The sequence below is a fragment of the Anolis carolinensis genome, chromosome X (genome assembly GCF_035594765.1).
Source record: "Anolis carolinensis isolate JA03-04 chromosome X, rAnoCar3.1.pri, whole genome shotgun sequence".
NCBI lineage: Eukaryota > Metazoa > Chordata > Lepidosauria > Squamata > Dactyloidae > Anolis > Anolis carolinensis.
In genome coordinates, this window is record NC_085847.1 from 5337932 (window position 1) to 5350945 (window position 13014).

The 13014-nt window shown below is 39.1% G+C and overlaps 1 long non-coding RNA gene across 1 annotated transcript; it reads right to left on the bottom strand.

The window, feature by feature from the left end:
* Positions 1 to 216: 216 nt before the first annotated feature.
* Positions 217 to 10292, bottom strand: LOC103282371 (uncharacterized). Its single transcript, XR_009999988.1, has 3 exons — positions 10110 to 10292; positions 8641 to 8723; positions 217 to 7038 (listed from the first exon to the last, which is right to left on the bottom strand). It is a non-coding gene; the product is annotated as an uncharacterized LOC103282371 (long non-coding RNA).
* Positions 10293 to 13014: the final 2722 nt, after the last annotated feature.

Consider the following 13014-nt stretch of genomic DNA (forward strand, 5'->3'; position numbering starts at 1 on the left):
GGGCCAGGTTCTCAAATAGGGAGGCCGCGCAGCCGCAGAAGGGGAAAGGATGCCTCTAGTGGGCGGAGCCAAGTTCCCTCAAATACGGAGCAGGCCGCGCATGCGCAGTTTTGTCTGCCGTGCCTTCCCTGCTCCATGCTCGGTGGTCCCACCGGTGCCTGGCACAGGGAAGGCCCTGCAGACGAATCCTGCCAGAAGCCAACCCATGAAGCCACCTGGACACAGAATATTTTATTTATGACAGTATTTCTTCCCAAGAGGAGACTCAGGCTGGCTTACAAATAGAAAACACACATATAAACAATGACAATGATATTTGAATTCAATTTAAAACTCAGTGACATTAAAACATTCGTAAAATCATCATTATTAACCTCATTTGTATCCCGCTCATTTATGGAGATGAGCAGCATACAAGAAACATCTAGGCAAAAATTCAATGCAAATAAAGCAAACATTACATACAATCAATAGAAACAAATCAACCTATAAATACACTTTAGTGCCATGTAGGCAGAGTTAGATACTCTTTGGCAATGGCCAGATGTACTTGGGGTGCAAGGAAATTGTGTTTATTGATAATACTTTATTTTTATATCCCGCTCCCATGTCACATGTCATAAAGTCATACATTAAAAACAATATTTACAATAAAACCATATAACAGAATATCAGAACAATGAGTGCAAAACTTACACAGGTGTTTCTCTCGACTTTATTTGTAGAAAACAAGGTTTATAAAAGGCAGCAGCACAAACTGTATTGTAATCTAGATGTTTAAGGCTGTCAAAAATTAAACATTTGAATAATAACCAGAAAACACCTTTTTTTGGGAAGAGTTTTATTCTGGAACGCTGACATTGTTGGAAAGGGGTCGAGCTCAGCATCCGGAAAGGCCGGGCGTCCTGCTCTCTGGGATCTCCTTCCGTCCGTCCGTCCGTCCGTCCATCTGTCCGTCCTTGGCTCTTGTCCAGGAGGAGCCCCTCCCTCCCTCCCCCCCTCGGCGATTCCGGAGACATAGAACAAGGGAGAGAACAAGGGTCAGAAGGGCTGGACCAAGGGAGCATCTCGCTTTGGGGGGCTCTTGGGAACTGTGGCTTTTTCTACTAGGATCCCCTTCCTTCCACCAGGCATTTATGTATGGGGAGCGGGGGTCCCTGCACAGAGAAAAGGGGGTCCTAAGGGGGTCCCACGTTTGCATCCAGAACCAGGCTCCCTGTTGCATGAGGAACGCGGCTGCCGGGGAGGGAGGGCTGTCCGTTGGCCCTGGGCGGATGGCGGAGGGGCTTTCTAGGCCGTCGGATTGGGGGAGAGCGGGGCCCAAACACTGGGGTCCCGAGGGGGGGCGCTCCCAGCGCAGGGCAGGGACAGGGTTAGGGTTCTTCCCACCCGAGGCCCGGAGGCCCCCTCCCAGCTTGGTTCTTGCCAACAGGCAAAAACAGCCCTATTTAAAATTCCTGCTCTAGTTAAGAAATGGGTTAGTAGGGTTAGCAGGTTAAGGTTAGTTCAGGTATTAATCTGAGCTGCGACGAGATGTTTAAAATGCCCGTGACGTGAGCTGGGAGCGGCCGCTCGGGTCCCCAGAGTTGTTTCCTTGGGTGCAAGGGTTTTAATATGTATATTTATATTTTTATATCCCGCTGTCCCGCCAGCCGCGACCCCCTGCCCGTCTAGGGAGATCCGCCCGCCCACCCCCCACGATCTGCCCAGGGCAAAGGGAGGACCCGCCCGTCCCCGAGTGGGGCCTCAATGCCACACTCAAGCGGAGCCGTGAATGTGTTCCTCAAAGGAAGGCCTAGCGCACAGGGAGCCTGCTTTCTGATGCAAAGATAGGAGTGAAATGCCTGGTCTGACACATTAATGACAGGGGATCTCAGTTGGGGGGGCCCTCCCTCCCCCTGGCAACAACATAATACTAATAATACAATCATTGGGGGGCCCTCCCCCTAGCAACAACATGGTCCTATGTAAGAACGTTGTACTAGGATAATAATATACTCTATTAATGTCATGTCTATACTAATATCAATAACTAATATTAACATCTAATAACATTGTGCTAGGATAATAATGTACTCTATTAATGTCATATTGAGACTAATATGAATAATTAATATTAACATTGTGCTAGGGTAATAATATACTCAATGTCATATCTATACTAATATCAATAACTAATATAAACATCTAATACCCAAGATGCTCCTCCCCCAATAACATGCTATTCTAATTTATATTGTATATACAGTAGAGTCTCACTTATCCAACACTCTCTTATCCAACATTCTGGATTATCCAACGCATTTTTGTAGTCCATGTTTTCAATGCGTCGTGATATTTTGGTGCTATATCCGTAAATACAGTAATTACTACATAGCATTACTGCATATTGAACTACTTTTTCTGTCAAATGATGTTTTGGTGCTTAATTTGTAAAATCATCAACTAATTTGATGTTTAATAGGCTTTTCCATAATGCCTCCTTATTATCCAACAGCGCAGGCTGGAAAGCAAGCCAGCTGCAATTAACTGCAATGAATCACTCTGACCAGGAGGTCACGAGTTCGAGGCCGGCTCGGAGCCTGTTTATTTGTCTTTGTTCTATGTTAAAAGGCATTGAATGTTTGCCTATATGTGTCATGTGATCCGCCCTGAGTCCCCTTCGGGGTGAGAAGGAAGGGCGGAATATAAATGCTGTAAATAAATAATAAATATCAACAAATCACTCTGACCAGGAGGTCATGAGTTCAAGGCCTGCCCGGAAAAATGCTGTAAATAAATAAATAAATATTCGCTGGCCCATTTGTGTTGGATAAGTGACTCTACTCTGTGTGTGTGTGTGTGTGTGTGTGTGTGTGTGTGTGTGTGTGTATGTGTGTGTGTGTGTGTGTGTGTGTATGTGTATATATATATATATATATATATATATATAATTTAATATATAATTATAACATATTGCATATACATATAATGTTCATAATATTATATTGTAATACGATATACTAATAATAAAATATAATATTAAATATGTATTACATTTTGCATGTAATACTACTACTAATATTACCATATATTCATATAGTACAATATAGTTATTTACTGCCAGTATTGTACTATGGTAATAATATAATATTGTATGTAAATTTATTTTGTAAGCTGTTCACCTTGGGGGTGAGAAGGGCAGCATATACATCTAGCAAATAAATAAATAATGCAAGATAATACTAACAATGATACAATATAATAATATGAATTACATATTATATATTAAATGTAATATTGCTAATAATGTTTCTGTATAGTGGTATAATGCAATGTAGTAATATATAATGCTAATATTGTGCGATGCTAATGATACAGTGTATGTAATACACCTATCTGTATTTTATGATGTGTTTTATGAATACTGATGTAAGTTAATGATGATTTATATTGCACTGTATGGTTTTTTATATATGCGTCTTATTGTTAAGCCGCCCTGAGTCCCCTGTTGGGTGAGAAGGGCGGGATATAAATAATGTAATGAATAAAAATGTAAATATCACTTGTAAGCCGCTCTGAGTCCCCTTTTAAGGGGAGAAAGGGCGGGATATAAATATTGTAATAAATAAATAAATATGTAAATATAACTCATAAGCCGCTCTGAGTCCCCTTTTAAGGGGAGAGAGGGCGGGATATAAATATTGTAATAAATAAATATGTAAATATAACTCATAAGCCGCTCTGAGTCCCCTTTTAAGGGGAGAGAGGGCCGGATATAAATGTAATAAATTAATAAATACATAAATCTCCTTTTCCCAGGCTTCAAATTCATCATATGGGGTCCCCCCATGCCTGGCTATGCAGAAGAGGCTGTATCCCATAGGCCTGCTTTTAGGTTAAGATTCTGCCAGGCATCTTATTAAATATGGAGGGTCCCTCACCTTGCGTTAACCAAAGGGGTTCCCACCTGCTAGGTTTGGCTGTAAACGCAGCGGGTCCCTCAGAAGCCTGGTTTAAAATTAATTGCAAACCTCCTTTAACGAGGGTTTGCCTTACAAATAGAGTTTTCCACGTGGAAAGGTTGGCATTAAAAGGGGGTCCACGTATACCTTGAATGGATTTGGACTGAACACACCTATCTGTATTTTATAATGTGTTTTATGAATACTGATGTAAGTTAATGATGATTTATATTGCAGTGTATGTTTTTTTATATATGCGTCTTACTGTTAAGCCGCCCTGAGTCCCCTGTTGGGTGAGAAGGGCAGGATATAAATATTGTAATAAATAAATATGTAAATATAACTAGTAAGCCGCTCTGAGTCCCCTTTTAAGGGGAGAGAGGGCAGGATATAAATATTGTAATAAATAAATATGTAAATATAACTAGTAAGCCGCTCTGAGTCCCCTTTTAAGGGGAGAGAGGGCGGGATATAAATATTGTAATAAATAAATATGTAAATATCACTTGTAAGCCGCTCTGAGTCCCCTTTTAAGGGGAGAGAGGGCGGGATATAAATATTGTAATAAATCAATATGTAAATATCACTTGTAAGCCGCTCTGAGTCCCCTTTTAAGGGGAGAGAGGGCCGGATATAAATATTGTAATAAATAAATAAATAAATACAAAAATCTCCTTTTCCCAGGCCTCAAGTTAATAATCTGGGGTCCCCCCATGCCTGGCTATGCAGAATAGGCTGTAGCCCATAGGCCTGCTTTTAGGTTAAGATTCTGCCAGGCATCTTATTAAATAGGGAGGGTCCCTTGCCTTACGTTAACCAAAGGGGTTCCCACCTGCTAGGTTTGGCTTTAAACGCAGCGGGTCCCTCAGAAGCCTGGTTTTAAACTAATTGCAAACCTCCTTTAACGAGGGTTTGCCTTACAAATGGAGTTTTCCACGTGCCAGGAATAAATACCACGTGCCAGGCCCTTTAAAAGGGGGTCCAACCTTGAATGGATTCTCTTTGCAAGCGCTTGGCCGGAAGCCCCAAACTGCCGGAGTGGGAGTCCCCAATCTATTGGGGAAGAGTCCCCGTGGGCACCAGCTGTACATGTGTATGTGTTTGTGTGTGTCATGTGTGTTTGTGTGTGTCGTGTGTGCAAGGCAGCCGTGGAGGCTGGAAGGAGTGTCTCACCTGGCTTAAGGGCTCCGCTGTAGAATCTCCTTCCCGGAATCTTCTTTTTACCTGTGTTGCAGATCCTTCCCAGACAGGAAGGATCCCTCTCGGCCGATGGGAGACGGTGTCCGGCAGGAGCCCTCCGGGAGTCCAGGCACATGGAACGGGAGAGAAAACAGTGCGTCTATACCTGACTTTTCATGAAAACAGCCTAAGATATCTCCCCATGGCTGGCCTCACGGGTTAAAAGAAGCAAGGAAATCCCCACATCTGGCCTTAAAGGTTAAAAAAACCAGGGATTTCCCCACGTAAGGGACTTAAAGGTTAAAATAACCAGGGATCTCCCCACGTAAGGGATTTAACGGTTAAAATAACCAGGGATCTCCCCACATAAGGGATTTAACGGTTAAAATAACCAGGGATCTCCCCACATAAGGGACTTAACGGTTAAAATAACCAGGGATCTCCCCACGTAAGGGACTTAACAGTTAAAATAACCAGGGATCTCCCCACGTAAGGGATTTAACGGTTAAAAAAACCAGGGATCTCCATATTGCCTGGTGTTACGTTAAATAGGAGATCTCTATAGGGCAGGCCGCCTTGGTTTAACAGATCTCTATAGGGCAGGCCGCGTTAGTTTCTGGATAGGAGATCTCTATACGCCTAACTTTAAGAATAGAGGATCCCCTTTAACCAGGCTTTAATTAGGAATAGTGGTCCCCTGGGTGTGTGGCCTTACATAAATAAAAGGGGGTCCTACATAATAACAACAACAACAACAATAATAATAATTTTATCTGCTTCCTGGTATTTCTTTTTCCTGGAATCAATAATAATAACAATAATAATAATAATAATAATAATAATAATAATAATAATTTTATCTGCTTCCTGGTATTTCTTTTTCCAGGTGCCTGTAATCAATAATAAAAATAATAATTTTATCTGCTTCCTGGTATTTCTTTTTCCAGGTGCCTCGAATCAATAATAATAATAATAATAATAATTTTATTTTTGTACCCTGCCACCGTCTCCCCAGAGGGACTCGGGGCGGCTCACTGATATAAAACCAGCCTACCATGCTATCAAATACAAACAATTAAATTTAAAAGGAATTAACAAAAATCACAATCATGATGCCTATGTTTGCAGTAAAAAAAAAGGTTCGCCACGTGCTAGGCGTTGGCATGAGGCACACGGCTCTGGTCTCCCCTTGAGTGTGGCCTCGAAGCTCCGCCCGGGGAGGGAGGGGGCGTCCGTTGGCCCTGGACGGATGATATACAAGCGGCAGGGTCCATGGGTTGGGGGAGAGCAAGGGGCCCAGACCTGGCACCGTGGGGAACACACTAAGGACCAAGAGGCTGCTCTCAGGACACCTTAGGGGCCTTTTGCAATGTCCTTCCATGGGGGCCCTTTTATGGGGGGCCAGGAGGCCCCCTCCCTTCCCAGCTTGGTTCTTGCCATCAGGCAGAACACAGTCCTATTTAAAAGGCCAGGGTACCCTATTTAGAATGGTGTTAGTAGGATGTTAGTAAGTGAGTTAAGGTATTAATATTTTTATTTCTAAGTTGCAAGGACATCTTAAAATGCCCGTAACGTGTGCTGCCCCCCGCGATGCCAGGGCGGGCCCCCCGCTGACCCCCAAGCTGTGACCCCTACGGCCCGTATAGGAAGACCCATCATCTGCCTAGAACAAAGGGAGGACCCGTCCGTTCCCGAGTGGGACTTCTTCGATGCCACACGCGAGGGGAACCGTGTGCAAAGGTAACCCTTTTTTTAATGCAAAGATAGACATTAAATGCCTACCCTTACACCAATTACCCTGAAAACGACCTTTTTTGGGAGGCAGGCGGTGTCCTTGCGAGGGTGTCTTCAAGCATCTTCCGTCCTCTGTCTCTTGACCTTTTGTTTCTTTCTTCACGTTGACTTGAATTCAGCGCTGGGAGAAGAGTGAGTGGGAAGAAAGCATTCAGAAAAAAAAACAGGCATTGCCTTCTATCTATTTTTCAAGGCCAGGAAGGCAGTTCCCATCTTGTCTCCTGTACCTGTAACATGCTATGCTAATAATATAATATGTATTATGTATATATAGTATATCGTATATAATATACAATATAATAGAAAATGATATATAATAATATATTGAATATACATACAATATATTATATTATTATATTATATTATTATTATATTATAATATATTATATTATTATTAATATAATTATTATATTATATTAATATAATATATTGAATATACATACGATATTATATTATTGTATTATATTATTAATAATAATATATTAACATATATATATAACAATATATTAATTATGTTATGTATTACCTGTAATATTTCTAATAACATTACAGTATGATGGTATAGTACAATATATATATAATGCTATTATTGTGAATGCTAATACTTTGTATGTACATATAAAATTATATATAATATATAATCAATATCATTATATTGTGTTATTATTATATTTTATTACATTACAATATTACTACCAATATATGTATATACATTAAATTATATTATTATAAATTACATTGTCCATTATATACAAAATAATACATATATATATATATATATATATATAATTTTCAGCATAGCATGTTATGGGTCTTAAGGCTGGAAATAAATCAGATTGGTAAAAAAATGCAATTATTATTCTACTCCTTTCCTCTAGAAAGCTGTCTGAATTTTCAAAAATGTTGCCATGTGTTGTCAAAGGCTTTCATGGGTTGTGAGTTTCTGGGCTGCCACCTCAAAAAGCAGGGCCAGCTAACACCTCCAAACACAGGATTCCCCCAGGCAGGAAGCAGCCAGGCCTTGAAACTGCAGGCCATTCAATGCTAATCAAGGTGGCCAATAACAGCATTCACATTTGCCTGCAACAGACAAGGGTTCTTTCTCCCACCCTGGAAATTTCGCAGATATATAAAAGCCTCACCACTCCCTTAGTTTCCAGCCATAGATGTGGGCGAAACGTCAGGAGAGAATGCTTCTGGAACAGCCCGGAAAACTCACAACAACCCAAAAATTAAGCCTTTTTTTTCTTCTCTGGAAAAGACCTTGTAGTTTTTTTGTTTGATATAATATATATTATATATTAATATAGTACAATGTAAGAAATAATGGGTTTCCAGAAGCATTCTCTCCTGACGTTTCACCCACATCTCTGGCAGGCATCCTCAGAGGTTGTGAGGTCTGTTGGAAACGAGGCAAGTGGAATATATATATATATATAAAAGCCTCACCACTCCCTTATAGTTTCCAGCAATCTATGGTTTCCTGCCATAGGTGTGGGTGAAACGTCAGGAGAGAATGCTTCTGGGGCATAGCCATACAGCCCGGAAAACTCACAACAACCCAAAATTTTAGCCTTTTTCTTCTTCTCTGGAAAAGACCTTGTAATTATTATTTTTTTTGGTTTGATATAATAAAATATTAATACATAAAATAGAAGTGAAAAGAAAAGATCTGGATAAGAAATAAATCAGATTATAATGAATAAAAAAGAACAATATTCACCTGGTCCCTTCAGAAAAAGCTGTGGAAATTTTCAAAAATTTTGCCTTTATTTCTTCCGTCCGTTTCACAAGGCTTTGCCATTTCTGAGGGAATAAGAAGAAGCGATTAAGGAAAAGCCTATTAAACATTAAATTAGGTTATGATTTTACAAATTAAGCACCAAAACATCATGTTATACAACAAACTTGACAGAAAAAGTAGTTCAATAGGCAGTAATACTATGCAGTAATTACTATATTTAAGAATTTAGCACCAAAATATCACAATGCATTGAAAACATTGACTACAAAAATGCGTTGGATAATCCAGAACGTTGGATAAGCGAGTGTTGGATAAGTGGGACTCTACTGTAGTTCAATGTGCTATGTAGTAATTACTTTATTTGCGAATTTAGCACCAAAATATCACAATGCATTGAAAACATTGACTACAAAAATGCGTTGGATAATCCAGAACGTTGGACAAGCGAGTGTTGGATAAGTGAGACTCTACTGTATTTGTAAATATTTTTTCCGAATATTTTCCTTATTTTTGGCAAATATTTCCACAAATATTTTTATGATTTTTGGGGTGAATATTTTGTGAGTATTTTATTTCAATGTTTGTGAATGTTTTCATGATTGTTTTTTTGTGAATGCATTTGTGAATATTTTTTATGAATATTTTTCCCCAAATACTTTGCTTATTTTTGGCAAATGTTTCTGCTAATATTTTTTTATTTTAATATTAATATTTTAATGATTTTGTAAATATTTCAGTGAACATTTTTTCCCCTGAATATTTAACTGTACAGTAGAGTCTCGCTTATCCAAGTTTCTGGATTATCCAACCCATTTTTGTTTTCAATATAACGTGATATTTTGGTGCTAAATTCGTAAATACAGTAATTGCAACATAACATTACTGTGTATTGAACTACTTTTTCTGTCAAATTTGTTGTAAAACATGATGTTTTGGTGCTTAATTGGTAAAATCATAACCTAATTTGATATTTAATAGGCTTTTCCTTAATCCCTCCTTATTATCCAAGATATTCGCTTATCCAAGCTTTAGCTTGGAGAAATGAGACTCTACTGTATTTTCTATTTCAAGGCTTTGTGACTTGAGGCGATTTGAGGCAAAAAATAATGAAATATTAATAAATAAAATAGTTTTCTTTCTTTCTGTTTCACAAAGCCTTTATGCACCCTTATCTTGTGCTATTTGAGGCCATTTTTAATAAAATTAAGATAAGACTAATATATAAAATAGGCATTTTCCTCTTTGTATTTCAATTTTGAGGAGATTCCTGAGGTAAAGAATCCCCAAAATAACAAGGAAAGCGACATAAAATGAAGTGGGATTGGAAGGGAAGCCTTTCCTGAGGTAAAAGTGATTCCCAAAAGGAAAGGCGTCTCTTTAAACTCCAGATTAATTTCAAAGGAAGTCAAATGAACCAGGTGAGCCTGTAAAAAGGGGCCCTTATTCACCTGCTTCAGAAACGGAGCCTGGCTGTGAGTGGCCTGAGGAGAGCCGCTGCCCTTTCTTTCTTTCTTTCTTTCTTTCTTTCTTTCTTTCTTTCTTTCTTTCTTTCTTTCTTCCGACCCAGGCCTTCAGAATGGCTCCCAGGCCCAGCTGCCTTCTCTCTCGGCGTCCCGAGATCGTCTGAGGTAAATGTGACAAATAACAGCCAAGAAGAAGCCCCGCCTCCAAAACGGCCGTTTTTTTTTGGCCTTGGTCCCACCCCTTCGCCATGTGTCGCCGCCCGATTGGACGATTCTCCAGCTCGCCAATTTGGGCGCGAAAACAGGGTGCTGCTTGACGCATGCGCACTCCGTTGTGATTTAAAATATAGGTTAACCTCCCAATCCGGCCGCCTTTTTGGCCTTGGTCCCACCCCTTCGCCATGTGTCGCCGCCCGATTGGACGATTCTCCAGCTCGCCAATATGGGCGCGAAAACAGGGCGCTCCTCGACGCATGCGCACTCCGTTGTGATTTAAAATATATGTTAGCCTCCCAATCCGGCCGCCTTTTTGGCCTTGGTCCCACCCCTTCGACATGTGGCGCCGCCCGATTGGACAAATCAACCGCACGTCACGGGCTCAGACAGGTCAATTTGGGCGGGAAAGAGATAATAATTGGTTTCCAGAAGCATTCTCTCCTGACGTTTCGCCCACATCTCTTACGCAACTAATCATTTAGCACGGGTATGGGACATAATACGAATAATATAACATACTAGGGGTGTATTATAGATATCGTGGTATATGATTAATATAGTACAATGTAAGAAATAATAATTGGTTTCCAGAAGCATTCTCTCCTGACGTTTCGCCCACATCTCTTACGCAACTAATCATTTAGCACGGGTATGGGACATAATACGAATAATATAACATACTAGGGGTGTATTATAGATATCGTGGTATATGATTAATATAGTACAATGTAAGAAATAATAATTGGTTTCCAGAAGCATTCTCTCCTGACGTTTCGCCCACATCTCTTACGCAACTAATCATTTAGCACGGGTATGGGACATAATACTAATAATATAACATACTAGGGGTGCATTATAGATATCGTGGTATATGATTAATATAGTACAATCTAAGAAATAATAATTGGTTTCCAGAAGCATTCTCTCCTGACGTTTCGCCCACATCTCTTACGCAACTAATCATTTAGCACGGGTATGGGACATAATACTAATAATATAACATACTAGGGGTGCATTATAGATATCATGGTATATGATTAATATAGTACAATCTAAGAAATAATAATTGGTTTCCAGAAGCATTCTCTCCTGACGTTTCGCCCACATCTCTTACGCATCTTATCATTTAGCACGGGTATGGGACATAATACTAATAATATAACATGCTAGTGGTGTATTATAAATATCGTGGTATATGATTAATATAGTACAATCTAAGAAATAATAATTGGTTTCCAGAAGCATTCTCTCCTGACGTTTCGCCCACATCTCTTACGCAACTAATCATTTAGCACGGGTATGGGACATAATACTAATAATATAACATACTAGGGGTGCATTATAGATATCATGGTATATGATTAATATAGTACAATCTAAGAAATAATAATTGGTTTCCAGAAGCATTCTCTCCTGACGTTTCGCCCACATCTCTTACGCAACTAATCATTTAGCACGGGTATGGGACATAATACTAATAATATAACATACTAGGGGTGCATTATAGATATCATGGTATATGATTAATATAGTACAATCTAAGAAATAATAATTGGTTTCCAGAAGCATTCTCTCCTGACGTTTCGCCCACATCTCTTACGCATCTTATCATTTAGCACGGGTATGGGACATAATACTAATAATATAACATGCTAGTGGTGTATTATAAATATCGTGGTATATGATTAATATAGTACAATCTAAGAAATAATAATTGGTTTCCAGAAGCATTCTCTCCTGACGTTTCGCCCACATCTCTTACGCAACTAATCATTTAGCACGGGTATGGGACATAATACTAATAATATAACATACTAGGGGTGCATTATAGATATCATGGTATATGATTAATATAGTACAATCTAAGAAATAATAATTGGTTTCCAGAAGCATTCTCTCCTGACGTTTCGCCCACATCTCTTACGCAACTTATCATTTAGCACGGGTATGGGACAGAATACTAATAATATAACATGCTAGTGGTGTATTATAAATATCGTAGTATATGATTAATATAGTACAATCTAAGAAATAATAATTGGTTTCCAGAAGCATTCTCTCCTGACGTTTCGCCCACATCTCTTACGCAACTAATCATTTAGCACGGGTATGGGACATAATACTAATAATATAACATACTAGGGGTGCATTTTAGATATCGTGGTATATGATTAATATAGTACAATGTAAGAAATAATAATTGGTTTCCAGAAGCATTCTCTCCTGACGTTTCGCCCACATCTCTTACGCAACTTATCATTTAGCACTGGTATGTGACATAATACTAATAATATAACATGCTAGTGGTGTATTATAAATATCGTGGTATATGATTAATATAGTACAATGTAAGAAATAATAATTGGTTTACAGAAGCATTCTCTCCTGACGTTTCGCCCACATCTCTTACGCAACTTATCATTTAGCACGGGTATGGGACATAATACTAATAATATAACATACTAGGGGTGCATTATAGATATCGTGGTATATGATTAATATTGTACAATGTAAGAAATAATAATTGGTTTCCAGAAGCATTCTCTCCTGACGTTTCGCCCACATCTCTTACGCAACTTATCATTTAGCACGGGTATGTGACATAATACTAATAATATAACATACTAGGGGTGCATTATAGATATCGTGGTATATGATTAATATAGTACAATGT